Genomic DNA, 7111 nt, shown 5'->3' on the forward strand with positions numbered 1-7111 from the left:
CTGTGTTTTGTTAGCTTCTATTGAAAAGATATTAATTTGGATTTGCCCTTAAGGTTGAACTCACAATGAAACAATTTGTGGTGAGAACCAATATAGATAATTAGATATGATATTGATTTTGTTTGATATAGATATGAGCAAGGCATATTGTGATATCGGTTTATCCTTGATGTTAACCTACACTTTTATGTATAGTAGAACAGCCTTCCCTCAAAACCTTCTCAATGTAGCAACAACCACTTGACCACAGGCATTCAATTGATTCCTATTGTGTTCAAACTGTTGAGGTATGTTAGACACCCAGAACAATCACACTTGGCCCAACCAGCATCCAGCATCAGTTTTCTGGACTTCACAAAGCCATGGAAGTGAAGTGTAGACAGTTGCATTGTTATTCATTGAAATAGATATGATCTCAATGGAGGCTGCTGAGAGGAGGACAGTTCATAATAATGGCTGGAACGGCATCAAACACCTGGAAACCATGTGTTTGATGTATTTGATACCATTCCAACCATTCCCACAGCCTGGCCTCCCCAATTAAGGTGTTGGTAGACACAACATGTATCAGATAGAGATGTTGTGATGATCAGTTTGGGATCATTTTTTACTACTAAATTATTATTTCTTTAATGATAAACAGGCTATGAAATGACTGACTACATGTGTTTATTAAATTGTTTTTTCAAAACTAGATTTGTTATTTTAGTGATTGATAATAAATGTGTTTGGAAAACCACATTCAAGCCAACTAAATTGATCTGCCAATGAAACTTAAAGTTTGTATATGAATTTGTACTGGTCAAACTCTTCTCTTTTGTCTAATCAATTACAAAAAATGATGTTTCAAGTGACATATTTACTGTTTTTCTGAAGCTGAACAAGACAGCCAGTTGAAATTAAAGTTAAGTTCCTGGGCCGACACATCACAGACAAAGTGAAATGGTCCACAGACAGTGTGGCAACAGCGCCTCTTCAACCTCAGGAGGCTGAAACGCTGTTTTTTTCGTTTATCACACAGTCTACATATAATGATATCTAGGCTATATATGGACCGATTTAATCGAAAAAAAGACCCAATAGTGTTTATGGGACATCTAGGAGTGCCAACAAAGAAGATGGTGAAAGGTAATGAAAGTTTTCTATTTTATTGTGCGGTTTGTGTAGCGCCAAATATGCTAATTATTTTGTTTACATCCCCTGCGGGTCTTTTGTGTTGTAGTGTATTGTTACATGCTATCAGATAATAGCTTCTCATGCTTTCGCCGAAAAGCATTTTAAAAATCTGACTTGTTGCCTGGATTCACAACGAGTGTAGCTTTAATTCAATACCCTGCATGTGTATTTTAATGAACGTTTGAGTTTTAACTAATACTATTAGCATTTAGCGTAGCGCATTTGCATTTCCAGAGCTCTAGTTGGGACGCAAGCGTCCCGAGTAGAAGCAAGAGGTTAACAAGAATTTTATCTTTAAAATGGTGTAACATACTTGTATGCTTGAGGAATTTCAATTATGAGATTTTTGTTGTTTTGAATTTGGCACCCTGCACTTTCACTAGCTGTTGTCATATCGATCCCGTTAACGGGATCATACAAACTGTCAATAACACAATTTTTATTAAACTAAATCAGCCTGCTATTCTATTCTGTTCTAACTAGGTCTCTACACAGGCTGAGAAGGATCCTGTAAGAGCAGAACATTATCTGGTGACAGTAGTCCTTGTAGTCTTGGAGGCCCAAAACTTCTCAGCTGCAGATATAATGATGTCCAGCTTCTTGGACTTCTTGTGCAGTACAATGAATAACTGTGGTTATAAATACTAAGAACATCCACCTTCACAATAAGTGTATCCAGATCACTTGATTTATGTACAACATTTGCAACTAGTTGGAGGTGCATCCACCACCATATCTTCTAAAGAACTGTGGCCTCTTGTCTCTATAACTCTCTTCACCACGTCCACATAGGAGATTTGCTGTACAGTCCTGATCCATGACAGTCCTATGATCATGGTGAAAAACCGGATAAATTGCTGGCCTGGCGCATTAAGAGGTTAAATTCAGGCCGAGCCATTAATGCAATTCATAATTAACAAGGACAATTATCAATGGATCCTGTAGAAATCTGATGCTATTTTCAGTAGGAAGGGATGTAAAGAGGACCAGATGGGCTCCCAATAGATATTTAGAAGATATTTAAGGACAAACTTATAGGTCCACTTCTGGATATGTACAGTGTATTGGGGTATGATATGCTCTAGATATAAACACCCGCCTGAGATTGTTGCAATACAATTGGGCAATGAGAGCATATATCACCCTTGTTAAGCTCCACAAATTTGACCCTAATACATTTAACAAAACAGGTCTAGGGTAACACACATTTAGGCACCTTGTATCATTGCCTGTGGGAATGTGCTGAGATACACTGGCTTCCTGTTAAGGCAAGGGCTGATTTCAAGGTTTTACTGCTAACCTACAAAGCATTACATGGGTTTGCTCCTACCCATCTTTCTGATTTGGTCCTGTCGTACATACCTACACGTACGCTACGGTCACAAGACGCAGGCCTCCTTACTGTCCCTAGAATTTCTAAGCAAACAGCTGGAGGCAGGGTTTTCTCCTATAGAGCTAATTTTTCATGGAATGGTCTCCCTACCCATGTGAGAGACGCAGACTCGGTCTCAACCTTTAAGTCTTTATTGAAGACTCATCTCTTCAGTAGGTCCTATGATTGAGTGTAGTCTGGCCCAAGAGTGTGAAGGTGAACGGAAAGGCACTGGAGCAATGAACCGCCCTTGCTGTCTCTGTCTGGCCGGTTCCCCTCTCTCCACTGGGATTCTCTGCCTTTCTGGTGCTCTTCCATGCCGTCCCTAGGAGGGGTGCGTCACTGACATGATCTTCCTGTCTGGTTGGCGCCCCCTTTGGGTTGTGCCGTGGCGGAGACCTTTGTGGGCTATACTCGGCCTTGTCTCAGAATGGTAAGTTGGTGGTTGAAGATATCCCTCTAGTGGTGTGGGGGCTGTGCTTTGGCAAAGTGGATGGGGTTATATCCTGCCTGTTTGGCCCTGTCGGGGGGTATCGTCGGGTGGGGCCGCAGTGTCTCCCGACCCCTCCTGTCTCAGCCTCCAGTATTTATGCTGCAGTAGTGTATGTGTCGGGGGGCTAGGGTAAGTCTGTTATATCTGGAGTACTTCTCCCGTCTTGTCCGGTGTCCTGTGTGAATTTAAATATGCTCTCTTTCTCAGAGGACCTGAGCCCTAGGACCATGCCTCAGGACTACTTGGCCTGATGACTCCTTGCTGTCCCCAGTCCCCCTGGCTGTGCTGCTGCTCCAGTTTCAACTGTTCTGCCTGCAGCTATGGAACCCTGACCTGTTCACCGGACGTGCTACCATTCCCAGACCTGCTGTTCTCAACTCTCTAGAGACAGCAGGAACGGTAGAGATTCTCTCAATGATCGGCTATGAAAAGCCAACTGACATTTACTCCTGAGGTGCTGACATGTTGCACCCTCGACAACCACTGTGATTATTATTATTTGACCCTGCTGGTCATCTATGAACAGTTTTCGAGTTGCTGTGCGTTTTGTTGCCAACCTATTTTGCCTATTTTGCTACCTGACAACTTTACGGTTTTCACTTTTTAATTACCGTTCATATATTTATTTATTTTTTCCTCAACTTTTTCACTCCGGACGCTTTATCTGGACACGATTCGTCAGGACCTCCAACAGCCGAAGCTAAGTAGTAACATTAACATGATGCCTTCTAATTGCAGCCGCTGTGCTCGCCTTACGGCGAGGATAGCTGTACTGCAAGCCCAGCTTCAGACGCAATCGTTAGGCAAGGGTAATTTTAGTGTAGGAAAGGATGAAACAGCGTCTGTGCCACCAGTAAGTACAGATAGTAGTATAAATCCCCTGGCACAGTCCCCGCAACCGGACAATTTTCTCACGGTTTCTGGAAGGAAATGCTGTAGGAACGCTCAACCGGTGTCGCTCATTCAGCCGACAGAAACTTTCAACCGGTTTTCCCCATTAAGCAGCGGGTTGGTGTCAGAGGCCGAGTCTTCTCTGGTCTCTACTCCTCCCGTTACGGGGTCTGAGACGCCGAAGCTTCCCACCATTAGCTCTGACAAATTGAAAACTCTAGTCATTGGCGACTCCATTACCCGCAGTATTAGACTTAAAGCGAATCATCCAGCGATCATACACTGTTTACCCGGGGCAGGGCTACCGACGTTAAGGCTAATCTGAAGATGGTGCTGGCTAAAGCTAAAACTGGCGAGTGTAGAGAGTATAGAGATATTGTTATCCACGTCGGCACCAACGATGTTAGGATGAAACAGTCAGAGATCACCAAGCGCAACATAGCTTCTGCGTGCATATCAGCTAGAAAGATGTGTCGGCATCGAGTAATTGTCTCTGGCCCCCTCCCAGTTAGGGGGAGTGATGAGCTCTACAGCAGAGTCTCACAACTCAATCGCTGGTTGAAAACTGTTTTCTGCCCCTCCCAAAAGATAGAATTTGTAGATAATTGGCCCTCTTTCTGGGACTCACCCACAAACAGGACCAAGCCTGACCTGCTGAGGAGTGACGGACTCCATCCTAGCTGGAGGGGTGCTCTCATCTTATCTACCAACATAGACAGGGCTCTAACTCCTCTAGCTCCACAATGAAATAGGGTGCAGGCCAGGCAGCAGGCTATTAGCCAGCCTGCCAGCATAGTGGAGTCTGCCACTAGCATAGTCAGTGTAGTCAGCTCAGCTATCACCATTGAGACCGTGTCTGTGCCTCGACCTAGGTTGGGCAAAACTAAACATGGCGGTGTTCGCCTTAGCAATCTCACTAGGATAAAGACCACCTCCATTCCTGTCATTACTGAAAGAGATCATGATACCTCACTTCTCAAAATAGGGCTACTTAATGTTAGATCCCTTACTTCAAAGGCAATTATAGTCAATGAACTAATCACTGATCATAATCTTGATGTGATTGGCCTGACTGAAACATGGCTTAAGCCTGATGAATTTACTGTGTTAAATGAGGCCTCACCTCCTGGCTACACTAGTGACCATATCCCCGTGCATCCCGCAAAGGCGGAGGTGTTGCTAACATTTACGATAGCAAATTTCAATTTACAAAAAAAAAAAATGACGTTTTCGTCTTTTGAGCTTCTAGTCATGAAATCTATGCAGCCTACTCAATCACTTTTTATAGCTACTGTTTACAGGCCTCCTGGGCCATATACAGCGTTTCTCACTGAGTTCCCTGAATTCCTATCGGACCTTGTAGTCATTGCAGATAATATTCTAATCTTTGGTGACTTTAATATTCCCATGGAAAAGTCCACAGACCCACTCCAAAAGGCTTTCGGAGCCATCATCGACTCAGTGGGTTTTGTCCAACATGTCTCTGGACCCACTCACTGTCACAGTCATACGCTGGACCTAGTTTTGTCCCATGGAATAAATGTTGTGGATCTTAATGTTTTTCCTCATAATCCTGGACTATCGGACCACCATTTTATTACGTTTGCAATTGCAACAAATAATCTGCTCAGACCCCAACCAAGGAACATCAAAAGTCGTGCTATAAATTCACAGACAACACAAAGATTCCTTGATGCCCTTCCAGACTCCCTCTGCCTACCCAAGGACGCCAGAGGACAAAAATCCGTTAACCACCTAACTGAGTATCTCAATTTAACCTTGCGCAATACCCTAGATGCAGTTGCACCCCTAAAAACTAAAAAAATGTCTCATAAGAAACTAGCTCCCTGGTACACAGAAAATACCCGAGCTCTGAAGCAAGCTTCCAGAAAATTGGAACGGAAATGGCGCCACACCAAACTGGAAGTCTTCCGACTAGCTTGGAAGGACGGTACCGTGCAGTACCGAAGAGCCCTTACTGCTGCTCGATCATCCTATTTTTCTAACTTAATTGAGGAAAATAAGAACAATCCGAAATTCCTTTTTGATACTGTCGCAAAGCTAACTAAAAAGCAGCATTCCCCAAGAGAGGATGACTTTCACTTTAGCAGTGATAAATTCATGAACTTCTTTGAGGAAAAGATTATGATTATTAGAAAGCAAATTACGGACTCTTCTTTAAACCTGCGTATTCCTCCAAACCTCAGTTGTCCTGAGTCTGCACAACTCTGCCAGGACCTAGGATCAAGAGAGACGCTCAAGTCTTTTAGTACTATATCTCTTGACACAATGATGAAAATAATCATGGCCTCTAAACCTTCAAGCTGCATACTGGACCCTATTCCAACTAAACTACTGAAAGAGCTGCTTCCTGTGCTTGGCCCTCCTATGTTGAACATAATAAACGGCTCTCTATCCACTGGATGTGTACCAAACTCACTAAAAGTGGCAGTAATAAAGCCTCTCTTGAAAAAGCCAAACCTTGACCCAGAAAATATAAAAACTATCGGCCTATATCGAATCTTCCATTCCTCTCAAAAATTTTAGAGAAGGCTGTTGCGCAGCAACTCACTGCCTTCCTGAAGACAAACAATGTATACGAAATGCTTCAGTCTGGTTTTAGACCCCATCATAGCACTGAGACGGCACTTGTGAAGGTGGTAAATGACATTTTAATGGCAACGGACCGAGGCTCTGCATCTGTCCTCGTGCTCCTAGACCTTAGTGCTGCTTTTGATACCATCGATCACCACATTCTTTTGGAGAGATTGGAAACCCAAATTGGTCTACACGGACATGTTCTGGCCTGGTTTAGATCTTATCTGTCGGAAAGATATCAGTTTGTCTCTGTGAATGGTTTGTCCTCTGACAAATCAACTGTAAATTTCGGTGTTCCTCAAGGTTCTGTTTTAGGACCACTATTGTTTTCACTATATATTTTACCTCTTGGGGATGTTATTCGAAAACATAATGTAAACTTTCACTGCTATGCGGATGACACACAGCTGTACATTTCAATGAAACATGGTGAAGCCCCAAAATTGCCCTCGCTAGAAGCATGTGTTTCAGACATAAGGAAGTGGATGGCTGCAAACTTTCTACTATTAAACTCGGACAAAACAGAGATGCTTGTTCTAGGTCCCAAGAAACAAAGAGATCTTCTGTTGAATCTGACAATT

The sequence above is a fragment of the Oncorhynchus nerka genome, unplaced genomic scaffold (genome assembly GCF_034236695.1).
Source record: "Oncorhynchus nerka isolate Pitt River unplaced genomic scaffold, Oner_Uvic_2.0 unplaced_scaffold_1612, whole genome shotgun sequence".
Taxonomy (NCBI): domain Eukaryota; kingdom Metazoa; phylum Chordata; class Actinopteri; order Salmoniformes; family Salmonidae; genus Oncorhynchus; species Oncorhynchus nerka.